Source organism: Rhinichthys klamathensis, unplaced genomic scaffold (assembly GCF_029890125.1).
Source record: "Rhinichthys klamathensis goyatoka isolate OS25496 unplaced genomic scaffold, OSU_Roscu_1.1 h1tg000018l_1, whole genome shotgun sequence".
Taxonomy (NCBI): Eukaryota; Metazoa; Chordata; class Actinopteri; order Cypriniformes; family Leuciscidae; genus Rhinichthys; species Rhinichthys klamathensis.
The window spans coordinates 3,780,249-3,793,008 of record NW_026606569.1 but is presented as its reverse complement, the minus strand read 5'-3'; the positions used below and the strand labels follow the sequence as shown (position 1 = coordinate 3,793,008).

The following is a 12,760-nucleotide window of genomic DNA, read 5'->3' as shown; positions in this document are numbered from 1 at the left end:
ATTGCTGGGTTTTTTCTTCTTCAACTAGTCCTTCAATTTGTTTATGATTTGCTTTATTTGCTTTTGGTATATTCATTTCACTTATATATTTTTCAGTGCATTCTTTTATGAATGTTGTTTTGCTAAACTGTATTCTTTATTTGGCTTGTTTCGTGCGGTTTTCTTGTAGTGTTTTTTTTTTTTTTTTTGCTTTATCTCTGTTTTGCTTTACAGGTATTGTTAGAAGGACAGTGAGGTGAATATACACCCATTGTTAAGCCTCGGCCCTCCTTTTTTGGTTCCTTTAAGAGTCGTGAATGTTGAATGATGAATGTTGACCCAGTTTTTTAATGTTGTCTTTTAAGATTGTTGTGACTAAAATAAAGCTTTTGTATTTTTTTGTATCCACATCTCCGGCCCTCCTTTTGAAAAACCACGCTCCTGCGTGTCCCTTGTAGGTGGTTAACTAGTATTAATATTTCCCTGGTTAACAGGATGGCGTAGTCTTGCATATCTAGAGGTAGTTTTCTCCTCTTAAGGTCCCGCTACACCAGTACCCAATTCTGAAGTGGTACCATCCATGTGTCATTGGTGTGTATTTGATCTTGTTACTTTGATTTGTTGGTGTTTTTGTGTGTTAAATAAAGTTGAATATTTTTATTGTTTTCAAATAAAGTTTTCTATTGCTTTTACTTAACCTATGTCTTATACCTGACTCAGCCGTAAACAAACCTGTGAGCCTTGCTCTAATGTGAAGGGCGTTTCCCTGGAAAGTGGCCCCAGGGTCGCATAGTCCATAACTGGGAAGCAGCCTATCTTATTCTATAGTCTATTTATCCATACTAATGTGTGTGTGAAGGTTAAAAAGAATTTAAACAGCATTTCAGTACCCCTCCAGCTATAACTGCCACATAAAAGGGTATTCCCACCACAAAAAGGGTGTGAGACTTCTCATTCCCAAGGTGTCTGATATCACCACGTTTCCAAGACAAATGCATGTTGTAACACTCCATGAGAATACTTTGTGGAGTTTACACTATTTGAAGGGAACAATTGTCCCGTTTCAGAAAGTAACAGAATGGAGGAGACATAACAAATGTTGACTCAAATAATTCAGCAGAAAACCCAAGTGTATTACATAAAACAAACAAACAAACCATCCAAAAATAATTAAATGTATACAATTAACATTTTCACAGCTTTACAATAGTGTGTGTGTGTGTGTGTGTATGTAATAAATCCGTCAGTCCAGTGTGCGGCGCGCTAGGTGCAAAAGTCTAGATAAGTCTCACCCCAGTGGTATGGAGAATCCATGAGCAGTATCTGGACAGTTTCTAACTGTTTAAAGTCCTCCAGGAAAGTAATCCAGCAATTCAAGATACAGATGTACTCCTCAAAGGGACAGCAAGATACACTCAAAACAGCCAGCAAAAACAGGTAATCCCCGATCGATCGGCCCCTTTTTTTATGATTGAGATTCCAAACCTCTCGAACACAGGTGGTAAGCCGGTTCCTTATATGGTAAAACACCACCGTCTAGTTCATGTTTGGTGACGTGGTCACAATGTCACGAGAAAGCTCTCACGATGATGGGTGTCACGGTGTGGGTTTGTCTTGTCATGTTTAGTGGTTCCCTGTCTGTCTAGTTAGGTGTGTTCGACATTGGCTGCGGCTGGATGTAACTGATCGGCGAGAGTAGCCACGTGCAGGCGGGGAGGAGCTGCAAACGGAGACGTGAAGTCGGACACTTTCTGGTTCCTGTAGTGACCGCTCACGTGGTGTTTGTATACTCTAGCACAGCTGAAGTGAAATAAATGCAATATTTGCCAAATACACAGATGTTTCAGAGACATTTTCATTCAATACTTTATGTACTGCTTCATAGAGCGTTTGTTTGAACAAGAATAAAGTTCAACATAAGCCTACAGCTATCAATGAAGTGGAATCAACGTTTTTTAATCAGTTTTATTTTGATAAACATAACACAATACATCGCGACTACATGAAAAGAGTGTTTACTGTTATAAAAAAAACTGATTTGTGAGCTTTAGTGGAACTAAAGGTGTGAGAATAAACCGAATAAACACGAAACGCACGTGATCGTTGTCATGCGGTGAATCCGGCCAATCGTGGAACGGCTGTGTCGTCATCAGAGCTCGTGCAGCCCAGAGCAGCCGCTCTTCAGAAGCTGCGCTGGCTGAGTCCTCCGGCTACTCTCGAATCGCTCTCGCGGTACTTTGATGGCATACGTCACAGTCACGTGGCGTCGGCGCTGTATCAAGTCGGACAAAATTTCTAACCGGCATGCACTGCTTCAAGTCTGCCGCCGATCGGTCTGCGCAGAGCTGCATGAAGTCGAACAAGCCTTTAGTCTTCACAGGTTTTTCTCATTGACCACGCCCCCTTGTTATCCTGTTTAGATCGTTTGCCCCTGTATTTAAGCCCTGTGTTTCAGTCCAGTCTTTGTGAGTTCTTGTGTCATTGTCACGTTGATGTAGGTTGTTCTGTTCCCGAGTCTTGTTCCCTTGCCTGAGTCTTTGTATAGTTTGAGTGTATTTAAATAAACGTGCTGCATTTGGATCCTGCTTTCTCCTTGCTTCAACCTCACCATGTAACAATGGGGTTGAGGTCAAGGACACATACAGAAGGGCGGAATACAGCGTTCAGGAGAAAACAATTGAACCAAATGACTAAACATACAATTGTACACATACAACATACACTAATATTATATAAAAGCTTTCCGTTATGTGGCCACGCTACAATGCGACACTGCACATATGCCAAAACCGCCCTAGTAGTAATACACGGGACTTTGTGTCAAGATGATTTATGACCCTATGATTGACAAGTGGGCGGGGCTAACCTTTGACCTTCCGGAGTGTGTCCCGGAGGTCGCTTTGATCTAGGGATGACCCTTTGACCTATCGATCGATCAAGTTGACAGTTGTGTTTGATCCGGGGTATGCCGGCTGTCTTTGATGTGGGTGTATAATCATTTATTTTGACAGTTGTCTTTGCCCTATTGCCCTTTCTATTATACGTCAAGTTGACAGTTGTCTTTGATCTGGATATGCCAGTTGTCTTTGATGCGGGTGTATAATCATTTATTTTGACAGTTGTCTTTGATCCGGAGGTATTATAGAATAAAACATTGAAGCGGTGTGCAATAAATAAAATCATCTTACTTTATCAGACGTTCCCCAAAGATGTTCCTCCGAGTGACTCTCTTGCTCACCGGCCTTTTTTCATGACAGCCATGGTCACTGCATCTGTGTGTGTGTGTGTGTGTGTGGGTGTGTTACATGATACCCTCCGCATTCCTGAAGACACTGTGGAAGTGAGGACAATATATGTATATATCTCACACTAACTAAAGTTGAACAACATTGTTCATTTAAAAGTATATAAATAAAATGCTTTTATCGTTCATTGTAAAATAAATAACTAAAATGTGCTGATCCAATTATTTTAGATAAAAATCATCCGACATGTTTTATAGATTAGAAGAAAACATACAGGTTGCTAACGGTTCACAAAATAAAATCATCTTACTTTTTTCACCAAGTTGAAGAAGTAGTTCCTAAGATGTCCATACAATATGAATGGTTTAACAAAGATGTAAAAGATGAGTTTAAACATGAAAAGATCCCAGATTGTTTTCTCTCTCACAGCGAGTCTGTGGCTGACCAGCACCTTTTAGTCTTCTATGTATGTGCGTGTGTGTGTGTGTGTGTGTGTGTGTGTGTGTGTGTGTGTGTGTGTGTGAGTGAGTGAGTGAGAGTCCATCCCATTCCTGCACTCTTGCTGGGACAGTGAGAAAATATCTCACACTGGCTAGAGTTGAAACCATTCAGTTCTTTCAATTGATATAAATGAAATTACAAATATTTCACACCAAACCAATTATTTTAGATAAACAAATAAATAAAATGCTTTTCTCATTCATTGTAAAATAACTAACTAAATGTACTGATCCAATTATTTTAGATAAAAATCATCCGACATGGTTTATAGATTAGAAGAAAACATACAGGTTGCTAACGGTTCACAAAATAAAACCATCTTACTTTTTCACCGAGTTGAAGAAGTAGTTCCTAAGATGTCCATACAATATGAATGGTTTACAAAAGATGTAAAAGATGAGTTTAAAGTTGTCCCCCAGTGATTCTCTCTCCCCCACGCTTGACCGGAGTGGTCTGTGTGTGTGTGTGTGTGTGTGTGTGTGTGTGTGTGTGTGTGTGTGTGTGTGTGTGTGTGTGTGTGTGTCTATGTGTGTATGTGTAAGAAATGGGTGATATCATCGGCAATAAATTACTTTAGACCTCTCTGAATCCTGAAAACCTCTAAGTCACAGGGGCCCGGGACGCACGCTTCTCTGTGTGTGTGTGTGTGTGTGTGTGTGTGTGTTACATGATACCCCTCCAAGTGAGGACAATATGTATCATATTTTTCACACTAAAGTTGAAAAACATCATGCTCCATATAAATGAAATGGTTAAAATTTACATCTAGTAATTTACAAATATATTATTTCACACTAACTTAAGTTGAACAACATTCTTCATTTAAAAGTATATTAATAAAATGCTTTTATCGTTCATTTTTTAAATAAATAACTAAAGTTATTATTTTAGATAAAAATCATCCGACATGTTTTATAGATTAGAAGAATACATACAGGTTATGAACGGGTGTCAAAAATAAAATCATCTTACTTTTTTCAGCCGGTTGACGAAGTAGTTCCTAAGATGTCCATACATTTAAAGTTGAAAAGATCCCACAAGTAATTATCTCTCCCCCTCGCTTGACAGGCATGCATTGTCTGTGTGTGTGTGTGTGGGTGTGTGTGTCTGTGTCTGTGTGTGTGTGTGTGTGTGTGTGTGTGTGTGTCTTTTCAGCGGTCAGAACGAGACATTGCATGTGTTCGATTAGTGTTAATCTTATTTCATAGTATAATCATTAAAAGTTTAAATTATATCTTTTAAAAATACAAGATATTTTAAATTAAATTAATTCATAAAACAAATATGCTACATCGTGGAAAAACTTGACTATATTTTTTATTTATCAGGGTACATGTAAAGAACTTTGAAATTTGGGGCTCTCACAAGTCATCTCACACATTGTGTGAAATGTTCAATAATTCCTCAAGTAGTATCTGTGCAAAAATCACCACATAGGCCTATCTTTAGTGCGAGAGCACCAATGAAGACATCTAGAATCTGTGATGCCTCAGGCCAGCCCCCATTAGCTTCAGGATATAGGGTGACAGAGCAGATGAGTCTCTGTGCATCGTGTAATGTTAGTCTGCTAAACACCTTTCCAGAGCCAAAATTTTGTTCGTACTAAGATTATTTCAAATCATAATCGTAAAAGTTTCAATATTTTAAAATGAAAAGATGGTTTAAATGAACTCTTTATAGTTTTAATACATTCGTATCTTCTATTTATCCTTTAGAAGATTACTGTAAGGATTTTGTTTAACGGTGACCTAAAGTATAATTTTTATTAATATAGCCATAATGATTTTTGTACTGTAACAGCATATTCTACCGTGTACACCTAAAACACGAACATCACAGAAAACTGCATTTTTACATTTTCAAAATAAATATATAAAAATAAGTAATTTAATATAATTTCTAAGCTGTTTTGCGGCTCCATAAAATCTCTATTTTAAAATTAAATTATTATAAATAAAGTATATAACTCAATGAATAATAACACATATGCTACTAAAATGTATTCATACAAATTAAACATAGTTTTATCTTAATTAATATATTTATAAATATATATAAATTATATCTATAATTATAAAAAAAAACTCCTTACATTTTCATAGAACTGAAGAAGTAGTAGAATCTAGATCTATGCAATGATAAAAAAACAAGCCAAAAAGCAAATAGTTTAAGTTGTGATAAACAAACAAAGCCCTCCCAGATCCTTCAGTGATAAACTACTGGGTGAGATGAAGCTTCAGACCCGCACAGAGACGGAGGAGTTACAGGCCAGATGAGCCTCTGGGGCACAATTATGTCACAGCGTATGCAATGCTAGTCTGCTTTTCAGAGGTTTATTCAAATTAAATTCATTTAAAAGTATAATCTTAAAAGTTTAAATTAGATCTTTTAAAATTAAAAGACTGTCTAAATCAAATCTTAATCATATCTTCTATTTATCTTCTTAGAAGACTTCTGTATGATATAAATGATTTGCATAAAGCTATTATTTTTACTAAACATCGTTTGTTCAAAAAATCAAATAAAAATGTTATAAATCAAGAACTGTCCTTTGGCGTCTTAGATCTTATTTCAAATAGCATGCGACATGAAACATGTTGTCAAAGTTTGTCACAATGTTTTTGTTTTAAAAGAAATCCCAGGACTCTACATTGCTCTTATTTAGATTAAGTTGTATCATTTAGAAAATCACCACACATTTTCAGAGACGCTGCATAAGTAAAGTTTGTCTTGTATTTATTTAATTTAATATTTAATTTTACTCGTCTTAATTCAAAGCATGATCTTACTTTTTCTGCTGTAGCTATGACCTATTGTACGTATAAGATATATCATATCTACTTTTCTTGCATCTCTCAAACTATCCTTATTCATTGTGGAAGCACACAGGGTGAAACCCTTCACTGAGAATATACTATCGGTTATCTACTCAAAATATATGTAGAATTTTCAAATGTTATCATTTGTCGATGCGACAGGCTGTCTGTTGGCCGCATGAACAGACTTTGGGGAGAGCTGATGAGACTATAGCAGAAAGCATGCCCCTTTGACCTCCTCGATTCAAACGAATAGTGCTCTCTAGCGCCACGCTTTTTCAAATGCGTGTTGCAACTACGGTAACCGTTATGTGCCAAGAGGCTACGACATGTCATCCAATAGCACTTCATCGAGTTTAACTATACACGTTCTACCGCTATGCTGCCTATTTAATGAATTACACAACCACGGAATGAAAAAGCTTGTAATTTAGACCGTAACATTGACTTACCTGTCGAGAAGAAAGCAGGCAACTTCTCCTTCATTAGCTCTATCCACCTGGGAAAAGCTATCCCGATATTTACCCTCGTTTTGAATTTGCCGGACACGTTTCACTTTAAATAATTTTTTTAAGCTTTATTATGGCTACGAGGATTGGATTATGAAGTGCCGTGCAGTCTTTCAAATTTGCCGGGGGAGTGACAAGCGCCTCTCACTGACCTCCTTGTGTCCGTTTCAGATGGTTTCAGTCAGCCGGCTCTGAACGAAAACGTGTTGTAGAAACGCGTTGAGGTAGCCTAGTGCTTTTTGTACCTCTCCGCTATTATAGTTTTTTCAAGATGGCGGAACGACATGGAGGCCACCATGGACTTACCCGTCAGAACATTGGCAGAGCTAATTTTACACCAATGAGATCATATTTATTAATAAAGACATTGATTTTAGCTATTAAAATACTTTTTAAAAAACTACTGTACCTTTAATTTCAGATGTGTAAATTACAAAACTTTCAATTTTACAATTACATTTTTCAACCGAGTGAATCTACACATGGGAGATCTTCAGAAGTCATAACTTCAGGGGTTGATGGGGGTCCTGAGAATATTTAATTCCCCTTAAAACCAAAGATTAAGTTTAATGACACTAGTTTGCAACGGTCCCCCCAAAACCAAATACTTTATACGATTTGTATCACACTTTTCAAAGGGTAATCTTACTTTAAAGTTTGAACAAAAATGTAAAAGCACTTCTTCATGTTTGCTGTGTTCTGACACAATGTCATTAATTGGTACTTTTTTCCTTTAAACTTCTTTTTAAAATATACTTTTCTTATTTATACAAAGGTTCAATGTCAATTAATTTCCTAGCAAGTATAAAGTAAAAAATATTATATATGATATGTCTGATGCAATGTTTTTGCAAAAGAAATATGTGCTGCAAAACTCCAAACAGTTCAGCTCACAATGACGGCATTAAGGATGGCCGAAAACGTGCGTAAGGTGGTTTTCCAGATTTTCCACCAAAAAATCAAATACTGTATTAACCTTTTCAAAGATTAATCTAGCTTTTAAAGTTAGAATAAAAAACCAAACATATCTTCATACCTGTTGTGTTCTGACACAAGTCCATTAACCGGTTCTTTTATAAATTTACTTTCTACAAATATCAGCCTGATAAATATGTACTTAATACACGATTAAACGAGGCAATCATGCTACCAAATACGTCTGACACAATGTTTTTAAGAAAAAGCAGTGTTTAAAACCAGATGATTTTTCTTTTTGACAGACCTACAGAAACGCATGTTGATTACTACGTTTCAGGCATAGTGCAAACAATTAGATATTCTCCTGCTTAGTATGTGTGTAAATAGTTACGCTTAAATGTTTGGGTGTATTTTGTCACACCATGGCGATGCACAGTACCACACTCTAGCCTATGGACTAACTTTAAAACATATTCTTTATACAGGAATCACACGCGTCCAAAACATCCATGTAAGATTCAACAGACCAAATCACTAAGAAAAGCACCGTTTATAATAATAAATACACAAAAGTTCGCAAATTATGGTTTTATTACTATTCAGATAGCAGACGACACTGGTTCACATTTTGAATGTGTGTCTGTTTTAGGTGAAGACTTTTCTTTGAGAGCCGTCAACATTCAGTGTTTATAGGAATAAATGACCATTAATAATTTAAGTGTTTGTACTCTGAACTATTTCTGTTTGAGAATGTTTGACTAAATTGCAACTTTCCCTCTATCTACGATGTGGAATCACACAAAGTATTAACGTGTTGTTAATATAAGCAAGTATTACTTAAGTTACTTACTTATAAGTAAGTATTAACACGAAAAGTAAGCGCATGCTGTTTTACACGTAAACTATTACAACGGAATCGCATCTGACTATTGCACTGAGAGAGGCGTATTCATTAAGACAAAGTTTGGTGTTTAAAATTAAAATTGCACAAAAGTAAATGCTAGAGGTCAACTTGCTAAAAAGTAAATTCAGCGTGAGCCATTTAAAACAAATACGAAAAGCCATTCGTGAGCAGTTTTGAATGTTTGTAATTGACATCATGTTTCTTTTTGTTTTTGTACAGTTTGCAAAAACTATAGTCTACGAACGTCGTCAAACATAGGAATTTATGAAAAACATGAACCAGATATTTCTACATGAGATATTTCTTTTAGAACATCTACCTGCTACGTCTACGAAACATCGACATGAAAGATGAGTATTGCTGTTACCCATAAAACTTTTACGTTTCAAACTCGTCTAACTATTGCCCATTTCACAGCACAGTCATAGATACATCGTTATGTTGTGTATGTCGCTAAACAACGGTTAAGCTAATGAATTACCGTTGATAAGCGGTATTTTTACCTGTAGGCATAGGTCTTTTAGGCCTGATCCAGAAAACAGACGTTGTGTTTTATGTCTTAATAATTGTTCTTCTTTTTATGAAAACATATCGTAAATATCAATTGTTAGATAAATTATATCTAACTATCAACAGTTATATGTGAAACACGCTCAGTCGCATTAGAGTCGGATTCTTGTTTATATTGAACATTGTTATTGAACCGCTAGTGTTCTTAAATTGTTTACCACAGTTTCATTTTAACAACACTATCGTAACACTTATCGTATTTTGTACGGTGTTTTCTTTACACTTTCACCCCATGGATATTCGTTTCCTACAGTTAGCTGTAATGTTAGTGAACTCTAGGCCTTCTCTTTTTCAAATACGACAGTATTTGCATGAATTGGCTTAATTTAATAAAATGATGGTTTAAACCGCATTATATTATTATACCATACTAGTTTTTAAATTGCGCTTAATTTTATATTTTAACCCTTTATGTGAATATAGAATACCGCACAAGGATCTCTGAAATATTTTTTCGTGTAAAACATCTATGTAGATCTATTTATGTTTCTACCAGGGACCCTCAAAATCTGGGCATACAACAAAACACAGTACATTATCAGAAAATTACTTTTGTCGCTTTTTCTGAATAATCTCACCAAGTGCGGGTGCTTGATAACTATTATCAAGCGGTAATGACGTGTTTTACGTGATATTGATATCACGTTTTAATTTCAACTCAATACATTTGAATGCGCTAAAGGTCTATAACAACGTCTTAAGATTTGGTAAAAGTTAACTTAAAACCTGCGCAAAATATGTCCTAGCTACTTTCTAATATATAATATATACAGTATATATATATATATATATAATCCTATAGAATAAGTTATGAGCTCGGACATGATCAGAAAATAATTTTTTATTTCAACATAGTAAAGTAAAACAATAACGACATTTACAGGTGATCGAGCAATAATAAAAAGTCGCGGCACGCAATCAAGTTTTTCTCTAGGGCATAGTTGACCAGACTTTCAACTATTTCATCAGCATCTGTTTTTACATTTTTTGACAACAGTGACACACAGAGATCTGTTACAAACGTACACATACAGAGTAGTTCGTCGACTTCAAATTCCTCACAAGATTCATGCATCACATCCAGAACTTTTCTGAGGATTACGCCGACCGGTTCTTTGCCGTTTATAAACATGGGCGTAACATCTGTCCAAGATCCAACCAACCCTCTTATGACATCCATTTCTTTTTTGAGATTTTTCACACGTTTGGTATCCCTCTCGCAAGCGTTGTTGTCATCACACGCAGCCTCGATGATCCTGTGCATCAAGCTAACCATCGGGCCTCTAAAATGATCTTTAAACATAGAGTCTTGCGTAGCTCTTAAACGACACTCTTTCCCCGTGCCGCACTCACACGCCGGATGACGCAGTGCCCCCGCTACGACAGAACTCAACGGGGAGTCGCTCTCCATCAGCTTTTGCGTCGCCATTTCTGAAGTTTTTAGATTTTTTCGGTCCCCTTTTCGATGATGAAAGATTCTGTAATCTCCTGGAGGTCCTTACAGTACAATCGTCCAGGCGTTGTACGTTAACACAGTTTTTGGGTTAGAAGTGTGAGTCAAAGAAGTTTGCGTCTGACAAACAGGAAGGTTGAAGCGGCCTTTGACAGTCCGTGTAACAACCAGACAAGGTTCCTTCGACTTTTGATCGATGTTGCAGTAGCACAGCAGTCCGCGACTATTAGAGCTAGACCCACGGGTTGTGTGCGATAACTGATGCTCGGCTCTGTGTAGAGTTTATCAGGACAACTGATAGTGGTCCGCCCTCGCCCCGCTGGAGGAGTTGTATAGGGGCGTCGTCATCATGACGTCGTAAACAGCTATATAGGATTAAAGCCACCTAGTATTTTGTGCAGATTTTAAGTTAACTTTTACCAAATCTTAAGACGTTCAGTTATAGACCTTTAGCGCATTCAAATGTATTGAGTTGAAATTAAAACGTGATATCAATATCACGTAAAACACGTCATTACCGCTTGATAATAGTTATCAAGCACCCGCACTTGGTGAGATTATTCAGAAAAAGCGACAAAAGTAATTTTCTGATAATGTACTGTGTTTTGTTGTATGCCCAGATTTTGAGGGTCCCTGGTAGAAACATAAATAGATCTACATAGATGTTTTACACGAAAAAATATTTCAGAGATCCTTGTGCGGTATTCTATATTCACATAAAGGGTTAAAATATAAAATTAAGCGCAATTTAAAAACTAGTATGGTATAATAATATAATGCGGTTTAAACCATCATTTTATTAAATTAAGCCAATTCATGCAAATACTGTCGTATTTGAAAAAGAGAAGGCCTAGAGTTCACTAACATTACAGCTAACTGTAGGAAACGAATATCCATGGGGTGAAAGTGTAAAGAAAACACCGTACAAAATACGATAAGTGTTACGATAGTGTTGTTAAAATGAAACTGTGGTAAACAATTTAAGAACACTAGCGGTTCAATAACAATGTTCAATATAAACAAGAATCCGACTCTAATGCGACTGAGCGTGTTTCACATATAACTGTTGATAGTTAGATATAATTTATCTAACAATTGATATTTACGATATGTTTTCATAAAAAGAAGAACAATTATTAAGACATAAAACACAACGTCTGTTTTCTGGATCAGGCCTAAAAGACCTATGCCTACAGGTAAAAATACCGCTTATCAACGGTAATTCATTAGCTTAACCGTTGTTTAGCGACATACACAACATAACGATGTATCTATGACTGTGCTGTGAAATGGGCAATAGTTAGACGAGTTTGAAACGTAAAAGTTTTATGGGTAACAGCAATACTCATCTTTCATGTCGATGTTTCGTAGACGTAGCAGGTAGATGTTCTAAAAGAAATATCTCATGTAGAAATATCTGGTTCATGTTTTTCATAAATTCCTATGTTTGACGACGTTCGTAGACTATAGTTTTTGCAAACTGTACAAAAACAAAAAGAAACATGATGTCAATTACAAACATTCAAAACTGCTCACGAATGGCTTTTCGTATTTGTTTTAAATGGCTCACGCTGAATTTACTTTTTAGCAAGTTGACCTCTAGCATTTACTTTTGTGCAATTTTAATTTTAAACACCAAACTTTGTCTTAATGAATACGCCTCTCTCAGTGCAATAGTCAGATGCGATTCCGTTGTAATAGTTTACGTGTAAAACAGCATGCGCTTACTTTTCGTGTTAATACTTACTTATAAGTAAGTAACTTAAGTAATACTTGCTTATATTAACAACACGTTAATACTTTGTGTGATTCCACATCGTAGATAGAGGGAAAGTTGCAATTTAGTCAAACATTCTCAAACAGAA

General features: G+C 36.2%; 1 protein-coding gene across 3 annotated transcripts in view; it reads left to right on the top strand.

The window, feature by feature from the left end:
- cct2 (chaperonin containing TCP1, subunit 2 (beta)) overlaps positions 1-12,760 on the top strand; it is a 285,779-nt gene that overhangs the window by 106,570 nt on the left and 166,449 nt on the right. The window contains exon 17 of one of the 3 annotated variants that reach the window (XM_056234726.1): positions 11,883-11,892. The exons of the other annotated variants lie outside the window; for them this stretch is intronic. The gene's annotated coding sequence lies outside the window, so the exon portion shown is untranslated. Of the gene's footprint in view, positions 1-11,882; positions 11,893-12,760 lie in introns of those variants that run through there. 3 annotated transcript variants of the gene reach the window in all.